This window comes from Lucilia sericata, unplaced genomic scaffold (genome assembly GCF_015586225.1).
Source record: "Lucilia sericata isolate MDLA Ls3-8-SP2 unplaced genomic scaffold, ASM1558622v1 Contig000481F_arrow, whole genome shotgun sequence".
In the NCBI taxonomy this organism is placed as follows: domain Eukaryota; kingdom Metazoa; phylum Arthropoda; class Insecta; order Diptera; family Calliphoridae; genus Lucilia; species Lucilia sericata.
Genome location: NW_023994496.1, coordinates 107901 through 121264, shown reverse-complemented (window position 1 = coordinate 121264; position 13364 = coordinate 107901).

Genomic DNA, 13364 nt, shown 5'->3' with positions numbered 1-13364 from the left:
ACTAGACTATAAGACTAGACTATAGACTAGACTATAGACTAGACCTATAGACTAGACTAATAGGACTAGACTATAGACTAGACTATAGACTAGACTATAGACTAGACTATAGACTAGACTATAGACTAGACTCTAGACAGACTATAAGACTATACTATAGACTAGACTATAGACTAGACTATAGACTAGACTAGACTAGACTATAACTAGACTATAGACTAGACTATAGACTAGACTATAGACTAGACTATAGACTAGACTATAGACTAGACTATAGACTAGACTATAGACTCGACTACTAGACGATAAGACAGACTACTAGACTAGACTATATGACTAGACTATACGATAGACTATAGACTAGACTATAGACTAGACTATAGACTATAGACTAGACTATAGACTAGACTATAGACTAGACTATAGACTAGACTATAGACTAGACCTATAGACTAGACTATAGACTAGACTATAGACTAGACTATAGACTAGACTATAGACCTAGACTATAGACTAGACTATAGACTAGACTATAGACTAGACTATAGACTAGACTATAGACTAGACTATAGACTAGACCTATAGACTAGACATAGATAGACTATAGACTAGACTATAGACTAGACTATAGACTAGACTATAGACTAGACTATAGACTAGACTATAGACTAGACTATAGACAGACTAGACTATAGACTAGGACTATAACTAGACTATAGACTAGATATAGACTAGACTATAGGACTAGGACTATAGACCTAGACATAGACTATAGACTATAGAATAGACCTATAGACTAGACATTAGGAGGTGACTATAGACTAGACTATAGACTAGACTATAGACTAGAACTATATACTAGACTATAGACTAGAACATAGACTAGACTATAACTAGACTATAGACTAGACTAACTAGACTAACTATAGACTAGACTATAGACTAGACTATAGACTAGACTATAGACTAGACTATAGACTAGACTATAGACTAACTATAGACTAGACTAGACTAGACTATAGACTAGACTATAGACTAGACTATAGACTAGACTATAGACTAGACTATAGACTAGACTATAGACTAGACTATAGACTAGACTATAGACTAGACTATAGACTAGACTATAGACTAGACTATAGACTAGACTATAGACTAGACTATAGACTAGACTATAGACTAGACTATAGACTAGACTATAGACTAGACTATAGACTAGACTATAGACTAGACTATAGACTAGACTATAGACTAGACTATAGACTAGACTATAGACTAGACTATAGACTAGACTATAGACTAGACTATAGACTAGACTATAGACTAGACTATAGACTAGACTATAGACTAGACTATAGACTAGACTATAGACTAGACTATAGACTAGACTATAGACTAGACTATAGACTAGACTATAGACTAGACTATAGACTAGACTATAGACTAGACTATAGACTAGACTATAGACTAGACTATAGACTAGACTATAGACTAGACTATAGACTAGACTATAGACTAGACTATAGACTAGACTATAGACGTGACTATAGACTAGACTATAGACTAGACTATAGACTAGACTATAGACTAGACTATAGACTAGACTATAGACTAGACTATAGACTAGACTATAGACTAGACTATAGACTAGACTATAGACTAGACTATAGACTAGACTATAGACTAGACTATAGACTAGACTATAGACTAGACTATAGACTAGACTATAGACTAGACTATAGACTAGACTATAGACTAGACTATAGACTAGACTAAGACTAGACTATAGACTAGACTATAGACTAGACTATAGACTAGACTATAGACTAGACTATAGACTAGACTATAGACTAGACTATAGACTAGACTATAGACTAGACTATAGACTAGACTATAGACTAGACTATAGACTAGACTATAGACTAGACTATAGACTAGACTATAGACTAGACTATAGACTAGACTATAGACTAGACTATAGACTAGACTATAGACTAGACTATAGACTAGACTATAGACTAGACTATAGACTAGACTATAGACTAGACTATAGACTAGACTATAGACTAGACTATAGACTAGACTATAGACTAGACTATAGACTAGACTATAGACTAGACTATAGACTAGACTATAGACTAGACTATATAGACTATAGACTAGACTATAGACTAGACTATAGACTAGACTATAGACTAGACTATAGGCTAGACTATAGACTAGACTATAGACTAGACTATAGACTAGACTATAGGCTAGACTATAGACTAGACTATAGACTAGACTATAGACTAGACTATAGGCTAGACTATAGACTAGACTATAGACTAGACTATAGACTAGACTATAGGCTAGACTATAGACTAGACTATAGACTAGACTATAGACTAGACTATAGACTAGACTATAGACTAGACTATAGACTAGACTATAGACTAGACTGTAGACTAGACTATAGACTAGACTATAGACTAGACTATAGACTAGACTATAGACTAGACTATAGACTAGACTATAGACTAGACTATAGACTAGACTATAGACTAGACTATAGACTAGACTATAGACTAAACTATAGACCAGACTATAGACTAGACTATAGACTAGACTATAGACTAGACTATAGACTAGACTATAGACTAGACTATAGACTAGACTATAGACTAGACTATAGACTAGACTATAGACTAGACTATAGACTAGACTATAGACGTGACTATAGACTAGACTATAGACTAGACTATAGACTAGACTATAGACTAGACTATAGACTAGACTATAGACTAGACTATAGACGTGACTATAGACTAGACTATAGACTAGACTATAGACTAGACTATAGACTAGACTATAGACGTGACTATAGACGTGACTATAGACTAGACTATAGACTAGACTATAGACTAGACTATAGACTAGACTATAGACTAGACTATAGACTAGACTATAGACTAGACTATAGACTAGACTAGACTATAGACTAGACTAGACTATAGACTAGACTATAGACTATAGACTAGACTATAGACTAGACTATAGACTAGACTATAGACTAGACTATAGACTAGACTATAGACTAGACTAGACTAGACTATAGACTAGACTATAGACTAGACTATAGACTAGACTATAGACTAGACTATAGACTAGACTATAGACTAGACTATAGACTAGACTATAGACTAGACTATAGACTATACTATAGACTAGACTATAGACTAGACTATAGACTAGACTATAGACTAGACTATAGACTAGACTATAGACTAGACTATAGACTAGACTATAGACTAGACTATAGACTAGACTATAGACTAGACTATAGACTAGACTATAGACTAGACTATAGACTAGACTATAGACTAGACTATAGACTAGACTATAGACTAGACTATAGACGTGACTATAGACTAGACTATAGACTAGACTATAGATTAGACTATAGACTAGACTATAGACTAGACTATAGACTAGACTATAGACTAGACTAGACGTGACTATAGACTAGACTATAGACTAGACTATAGACTAGACTATAGACTAGACTATAGACGTGACTATAGACGTGACTATAGACTAGACTATAGACTAGACTATAGACTAGACTATAGACTAGACTATAGACTAGACTAGACTAGACTATAGACTAGACTATAGACTAGATAGACTAGACTATAGACTAGACTATAGACTAGACTATAGACTAGACTATAGACTAGACTAGACTAGACTATAGACTATAGACTAGACTAGACTATAGACTAGACTATAGACTAGACTATAGACTAGACTATAGACTAGACTATAGACTAGACTATATACTAGACTATAGACTAGCCTATAGACTAGACTATAGACTAGACTATAGACTAGACTATAGACTAGACTATAGACTAGACTAGACTATACTATAGACTAGACTATAGACTAGACTATAGACTATACTATAGACTACTATAGACTAGACTATAGACTAGACTATAGACTAGACTATAGACTAGACTATAGACTAGACTATAGACTAGACTATAGACGTGACTATAGACTAGACTATAGACTAGACTATAGACTAGACTATAGACTAGACTATAGACTAGACTATAGACTAGACTATAGACTAGACTATAGACTAGACTATAGACCAGACTATAGACTAGACTATAGACTAGACTATAGAATAGACTATAGACTACACTATAGACTAGACTATAGACTAGACTATAGACTAGACTATATACTAGACTATATACTAGACTATATACTAGACTATAGACTAGACTATAGACTAGACTATAGACCAGACTATAGACTAGACTATAGACTAGACTATAGACTAGACTATAGACTAGACTATAGACTAACTATAGACTAGACTATAGACTAGACTATAGACTAGACTATAGACTAGACTATAGACTAGACTATAGACTAGACTATAGACGTGACTATAGACTAGACTATAGACTAGACTATAGACTAGACTATAGACTAGACTATAGACTAGACTATAGACTAGACTATAGACGTGACTATAGACTAGACTATAGACTAGACTATAGACTAGACTATAGACTAGACTATAGACTAGACTATAGACTAGACTATAGACTAGACTATAGACTAGACTATAGACTAGACTATAGACTAGACTATGACTAGACTATAGACTACTAGACTAGACTATAGACGTGACTATAGACTAGACTATAGACTAGACTATAGACTAGACTATAGACTAGACTATAGACTAGACTATAGACTAGACTATAGACGTGACTATAGACTAGACTATAGACTAGACTATAGACTAGACTATAGACTAGACTATAGACTAGACTATAGACTAGACTATAGACTAGACTATAGACTAGACTATAGACTAGACTATAGACTAGACTATAGACTAGACTATAGACTAGACTATAGACTAGACTATAGACTAGACTATAGACTAGACTATAGACTAGACTATAGACTAGACTATAGACTAGACTATAGACTAGACTATAGACTAGACTATAGACTAGACTATAGACTAGACTATAGACTAGACTATAGACTAGACTATAGACTAGACTATAGACTAGACTATAGACTAGACTATAGACTAGACTATAGACTAGACTATAGACTAGACTAAGACTAGACTATAGACGTGACTATAGACTAGACTATAGACTAGACTACAGACTAGACTATAGACTAGACTATAGACGTGACTATAGACTAGACTATATACTAGACTATAGACTAGACTATAGACTAGACTATAGACTAGACTATAGACGTGACTATAGACGTGACTATAGACTAGACTATAGACTAGACTATAGACTAGACTATAGACTAGACTATATACTAGACTATAGACTAGACTATAGACTAGACTATAGACTAGACTAGACTATAGACTAGACTATAGACTAGACTATAGACTAGACTATAGACTAGACTATAGACTATACTATAGACTAGACTATAGACTAGACTAGACTATACTATAGACTATACTATAGACTAGACTATAGACTAGACTATAGACTAGACTATAGACTAGACTATAGACTAGACTATAGACTAGACTATAGACGTGACTATAGACTAGACTATAGACTAGACTATAGACTAGACTATAGACTAGACTATAGACTAGACTATAGACTAGACTATAGACTAGACTATAGACTAGACTATAGACTAGACTATAGACTAGACTATAGACTAGACTATAGACTAGACTATAGACCAGACTATAGACTAGACTATAGACTAGACTATAGAATAGACTATAGACTACACTATAGAGTAGACTATAGACTAGACTATGTACTAGACTATATACTAGACTATTTACTAGACTATAGACTAGACTATAGACTAGACTATAGACCAGACTATAGACTAGACTATAGACTAGACTATAGACTAGACTAGTCTATAGTCTATAGTCTAGTCTATAGTCACGTCTATAGTCTAGTCTATAGTCTAGTCTATAGTCTAGTCTATAGTCTAGTCTATAGTCTAGTCTATAGTCACGTCTATAGTCTAGTCTATAGTCTAGTCTATAGTCTAGTCTATAGTCTAGTCTATAGTCTAGTCTATAGTCTCTCTATAGTCTAGTCTATAGTCTAGTCTATAGTTTTTTTTTTTTTTTTATAGGACTAAGTGATAGTACACTATCAACTAGTGGCCCCACGAATACCTGAGACGGGGAGGTATTCGTGGGGCCACTAGTTGATAGTGTACTATCACGACGTGACTATAGACTAGACTATAGACTAGACTATAGACTAGACTGTAGACTAGACTATAGACTAGACTATAGACGTGACTATAGACTAGACTATAGACTAGACTATAGACTAGACTATAGACGTGACTATAGACTAGACTATAGACTAGACTATAGACTAGACTATAGACTAGACTATAGACTAGACTATAGACTAGACTATAGACTAGACTATAGACTAGACTATAGACTAGACTATAGACTAGACTATAGACTAGACTATAGACTAGACTATAGACTAGACTATAGACTAGACTATAGACTAGACTATAGACTAGACTATAGACTAGACTATAGACTAGACTATAGACTAGACTATAGACTAGACTATAGACTAGACTATAGACTAGACTATAGACTAGACTATAGACTAGACTATAGACTAGACTATAGACTATAGACTAGACTAGACTATAGACTAGACTAGACTATAGACTACTAGACTAGACTATAGACTAGACTATAGACTAGACTATAGACTAGACTATAGACTAGACTATAGACTAGACTATAGACTAGACTATAGACTAGACTATAGACTAGACTATAGACTAGACTATAGACTAGACTATATACTAGACTATAGACTAGACTATAGACTAGACTATAGACTAGACTATAGACTAGACTATAGACTACTATAGACTAGACTATAGACTAGACTATAGACTAGACTATAGACTATACTATAGACTATACTATAGACTAGACTATAGACTAGACTATAGACTATACTATAGACTAGACTATAGACTAGACTATAGACTAGACTATAGACTAGACTATAGACTAGACTATAGACTAGACTATAGACTAGACTAGACTAGACTATAGACTAGACTATAGACTAGACTATAGACTAGACTATAGACTAGACTATAGACTAGACTATAGACTAGACTATAGACTAGACTATAGACTAGACTATAGACTAGACTATAGACTAGACTATAGACTAGACTATAGACTAGACTATAGACTAGACTATAGACTAGACTATAGACTAGACTATAGACTAGACTAGACTATAGACTAGACTATAGACTAGACTAGACTATAGACTATAGACTATAGACTTTAGACTATAGACTATAGACTATAGACTAGACTAGACTATAGACTAGACTATGGACTAGACTATAGACTAGACTATAGACTAGACTATAGACTAGACTATAGACTAGAGACTAGACTGACTATAGACTAGACTATAGACTAGACTATAGACTAGACTATAGACGATATAGACTAGACTATAGACTAGACTATAGACTAGACTATAGACTAGACTATAGACTAGACTATAGACTAGACTATAGACTAGACTATAGACTAGACTATAGACTAGACTATAGACTAGACTATAGACTAGACTATAGACTAGACTATAGACTAGACTATAGACTAGACTATAGACTAGACTATAGACTAGACTATAGACTAGACTATAGACTAGACTATAGACTAGACTATAGACTAGACTATAGACTAGACTATAGACTAGACTATAGACTAGACTATAGACTAGACTATAGACTATACTATAGACTAAACTATAGACTAGACTATAGACTAGACTATTGACTAGACTATTGACTAGACTATAGACTAGACTATAGACTAGACCATAGACTAGACTATAGACTAGACTATAGATTAGACTATAGACTAGACTATCTAGACTATAGACTAGACTATAGACTAGACTATAGACTAGACTATAGACTAGACTATAGACTAGACTATAGACTAGACTATAGACTAGACCATAGACTAGACTATAGACTAGACTATAGACTAGACTATAGACTAGACTATAGACTAGACTATAGACTAGACTATAGACTAGACTATAGACTAGACTATAGACTAGACTATAGACTAGACTATAGACTAGACTATAGACTAGACTATAGACTAGACTATAGACTAGACCATAGACTAGACTATAGACTAGACTATAGACTAGACTATAGACTAGACTATAGACTAGACTATAGACTAGACTATAGACTAGACTATAGACTAGACTATAGACTAGACTATAGACTAGACTATAGACTAGACTATAGACTAGACTATAGACTAGACTATAGACTAGACTATAGACTAGACTATAGACTAGACTATAGACTAGACTATAGACTAGACTATAGACTAGACTATACTATAGACTAGACTATAGACTAGACTATAGACTAGACTATAGACTAGACTATAGACTAGACTATAGACTATACTATAGACTAGACTATAGACTAGACTATAGACTAGACTATAGACTAGACTATAGACTAGACTATAGACTAGACTATAGACTAGACTATAGACTAGACTATAGACTAGACTATAGACTAGACTATAGACTAGACTATAGACTATAGACTAGACTATAGACTAGACTTATAGACTAGACTAGACTATAGACTAGACTATAGACTAGACTATAGACTAGACTATAGACTAGACTATAGACTAGACTATAGACTAGACTATAGACTAGACTATAGACTAGACTATAGACTAGACTATAGACTAGACTATAGACTAGACTATAGACTAGACTATAGACTAGACTATAGACTAGACTATAGACTAGACTATAGACTAGACTATAGACTAGACTATAGACTAGACTATAGACTAGACTATAGACTAGACTATAGACTATAGACTAGACTATAGACTAGACTATAGACTAGACTATAGACTAGACTATAGACTAGACTATAGACTAGACTATAGACTAGACTATAGACTAGACTATAGACTAGACTATAGACTAGACTATAGACTAGACTATAGACTAGACTATAGACTAGACTATAGACTAGACTATAGACTAGACTATAGACTAGACTATAGACTAGACTATAGACTAGACTAGAACAGAACTAGAACAGAACTAGAACTGAACTAGAACTGAACTAGAACTGAACTAGAACTGAACTAGAACTGAACTAGAACTGAACTAGAACTGAACTAGAACTGAACTAGAACTGAACTAGAACTGAACTAGAACTGAACTAGAACTGAACTAGAACTGAACTAGAACTGAACTTGAACTGAACTAGAACTGAATTAGAACTGAACTAGAACTGAACTTTTGTAGAACTAGGATTTAAATTGAAAATTTAGGAAAACCAATATATTTGTTGCTTAAAATTAGCAAAATAACATCATATTTTTTAATAAATATTTAAATATTCACAAATAAATTAAGTTTTTAATTTAAATCTTATAAATAAATTAAAAAGCAGGAACATCAGTTTTCAAATTTCCACTGCGATCACTCATTGATAAATATGCTTCTAAAAAGGAATTAATATTAAAATTAGTTTTGAAATTGTTTTAAACTATTTCTTTTTTGTAAACTGTACCTTCTTTGGGTAAGGTTTTAACACTAATGGTTTAGTTGGCTTAGGAGTTGAACTTTTATAAACACATTTTCCTTTATAATCCACATATTCACAATTTAAGGGTACTTCTTTGATGCCACATTCCACCGTTTGGAATTGACCAATGACAAACATTAAGAATCAAAACGAAAAGTTTTTTCAACATTTTGTTTAAATATATTATTAAGCTTTTTTTGTAATACTGTTAAATTATTTGACGTATGTTAAGGACTCCGTTTGTCTCCGTTGTCAATGTGATACTAATTTCAATTATCAGTGAGATATACATTTTATAGCAGTTATTTAACGTCTGTTAATCGGTTATGATCATCACATTTATTTGCAGAGACATAGATAACTGAGTTGTATGGGCCGAATCTATAGAGAGAGGCGAAATGTGTTTAATTTAATATTGATTTATTTATCTTTTAAATGTTCAAACAACATTCATTCATTAAAATTGAGTTTTTTTCCTCTCTTATTAAAATAGTTTGTTAATTGAGGGTGAAATTATTAGCGGTGAGTCAAAATCAAGTGACAATTTTAGTTAGAAACTTCAAATTTACCATGACCATAGTTCCTTGTAAATAATATTTATTTTTGTTCTCAGAAATACAAAAAGGAAGTGAGTGAAAATTTTTTACATTTTATCATTTCATTGAAAAAGTGTTAAATATTACTAAAATAAAAAAATTGTATTCCCATAAGCAACGAATTGACAAGTAACCATTCAACTGGTTACTAAGGCCTTAAATATCACCTATACGCTAATACACATAAATTTTTAAAAGTCATGTAGCCAGTCACGAAATCCAGTCCTGTTTTAAAAAGAAACAAAAAAAAAAAAAAACATGTTAATAAATTAACAACCAAATTAGTAACCAGTGAAGTGCCTGGCATGAATGTTGACATTATTTGCCAATTCATCAGTTTAGCTGCTGTTTAAAATTTACATCATTATCTAATGAGTAATGAAAACGTGATTTCGGAATCAATTCAAATTAAATTCGTAATCCGTTCTGGATCAATACAAGTATAGTTCTACTTCAATTTTAGATTCAGTTATAGTAAAGATGAAGTTTAGTTCAAGTTATGTTCTAGGTTTGTTCTAGTTCTGTTCTAGTTCTGTTCTAGTTCTGTACTAGTTGTGTTCTAGTCTGTTCTAGTTCTGTTCTAGTTCTGTTCTAGTTCTGTTCTAGTTCTGTTCTAGTTCTGTTCTAGTCTGTTCTAGTTCTGTTCTAGTTCTGTTCTAGTTCTGTTCTAGTTCTGTTCTAGTTCTGTTCTAGTTCTGTTCTAGTTCTGTTCTAGTTCTGTTCTAGTTCTGTTCTAGTTCTGTTCTAGTTTGTTCTAGTTCTGTTCTAGTTCTGTTCTAGTTCTGTTCTAGTTCTGTTCTAGTTCTGTTCTAACTCTGTTCCACTTCGGTTCTAGTTCTGTTCTAGTTCTGTTCTAGTTCTGTTCTAGTTCTGTTCTAGTTCTGTTCTGTTTAGTTCTGTTCTAGTTCTGTTCTAGTTCTGTTCTAGTTCTGTTCTAGTTGTGTTCTAGTTGTGTTCTAGTTGTGTTCTAGTTGTGTACTAGTTGTGTACTAGTTGTGTTTAGTTGTGTTCTAGTTCTGTTCTAGTTCTGTTCTAGTTCTGTTCTAGTTCTGTTCTAGTTCTGTTCTAGTTCTGTTCTAGTTCTGTTCTAGTTCTGTTCTAGTTCTGTTCTAGTTCTGTTCTAGTTCTGTTCTAGTTCTGTTCTAGTTCTGTTCTAGTTCTGTTTAGTTCTGTTCTGTTCTAGTTCTGTTCTAGTTCTGTTCTAGTTCTGTTCTAGTTCTGTTCTAGTTCTTTCTAGTTCTGTTCTAGTTCTGTTCTAGTTCTGTTCTAGTTCTGTTCTAGCTCTGTTCTAGTTCTGTTCTAGTTCTGTTCTAGTTCTGTTCTAGTTCTGTTCTAGTTCTAGTTCTGTTCTGTTCTGTTCTGTTCTGTTCTGTTTGTTCTAGTTCTGTTCTAGTTCTGTTCTAGCTCTGTTCTAGTTCTGTTCTAGTTCTGTTCTAGTTCTGTTCTAGTTCTGTTCTAGTTCTGTTCTAGTTCTGTTCTAGTTCTGTTCTAGTTTTGTTCTAGTTCTGTTCTAGTTCTGTTCTAGTTTTGTTCTAGTTCTGTTCTAGTTCTGTTCTAGTTCTGTTCTAGTTCTGTTCTAGTTCTGTTCTAGTTCTGTTCTAGTTCTGTTCTAGTTTCTGTTCTAGTTCTGTTCTAGTTCTGTTCTAGTTCTGTTCTAGTTCTGTTCTAGTTCTGTTCTAGTTCTGTTCTAGTTCTGTTCTAGTTCTGTTCTAGTTCTGTTCTAGTTCTGTTCTAGTTCTGTTCTAGTTCTGTTCTAGTTCTGTTCTAGTTCTGTTCTAGTTCTGTTCTAGTTCTGTTCTAGTTCTGTTCTAGTTCTGTTCTAGTTCTGTTCTAGTTCTGTTCTAGTTCTGTTCTAGCTCTGTTCTAGTTCTGTTCTAGTTCTGTTCTAGTTCTGTTCTAGTTCTGTTCTAGTTCTAGTTCTGTTCTGTTCTGTTCTGTTCTGTTCTGTTCTGTTCTAGTTCTGTTCTAGTTCTGTTCTAGTTCTGTTCTAGTTCTGTTCTAGTTCTGTTCTAGTTCTGTTCTAGTTCTGTTCTAGTTCTGTTCTAGTTCTGTTCTAGTTCTGTTCTAGTTTTGTTCTAGTTCTGTTCTAGTTCTGTTCTAGTTTTGTTCTAGTTCTGTTCTAGTTCTGTTCTAGTTCTGTTCTAGTTCTGTTCTAGTTCTGTTCTAGTTCTGTTCCAGTTTTGTTCTAGTTTTGTTCTAGTTCTGTTTAGTTTTATTCTAGTTCTGTTCTAGTTCTGTTCTAGTTCAGATCTAGTTCTGTTCTAGTTCTGTTCTAGTTCTGTTCTAGTTCTGTTCTAGTTCTGTTCTAGTTCTGTTCTAGTTCTGTTCTAGTTCTGTTCTAGTTCTGTTCTAGTTCTGTTCTAGTTCTGTTCTAGTTCTGTTCTAGTTCTGTTCTAGTTCTGTTCTAGTTCTGTTCTAGTTCTGTTCTAGTTCTGTTCTAGTTCTGTTCTAGTTCTGTTCTAGTTCTGTTCTAGTTCTGTTCTAGTTCTGTTCTAGTTCTGTTCTAGTTCTGTTCTAGTTCTGTTCTAGTTCTGTTCTAGTTCTGTTCTAGTTCTGTTCTAGTTATGTTCTAGTTCTGTTTCTAGTTCTGTTCTAGTTCTGTTCTAGTTCTGTTCTAGTTCTGTTCTAGTTCTGTTCTAGTTCTGTTCTAGTTCTGTTCTAGTAGTTCTGTTCCAGTTTTGTTCTAGTTTTGTTCCAGTTTGTTCTAGTTTTGTTCTAGTTCTGTTTTAGTTTTATTCTAGTTCTATTCTAGTTCTGTTCTAGTTCTGTTCTAGTTCAGATCTAGTTCTGTTCTAGTTCTGTTCTAGTTCTGTTCTAGTTCTGTTCTAGTTCTGTTCTAGTTCTGTTCTAGTTCTGTTCTAGTTCTGTTCTAGTTCTGTTCTAGTTCTGTTCTAGTTCTGTTCTAGTTCTGTTCTAGTTCTGTTCTAGTTCTGTTCTAGTTCTGTTCTAGTTCTGTTCTAGTTCTGTTCTATTTCTGTTCTAGTTCTGTTCTAGTTCTGTTCTAGTTCTGTTTCTAGTTCTGTTTTAGGTTCTGTTCTAGTTCTGTTCTAGTTCTGTTCTAGTTCTGTTCTAGTTCTGTCT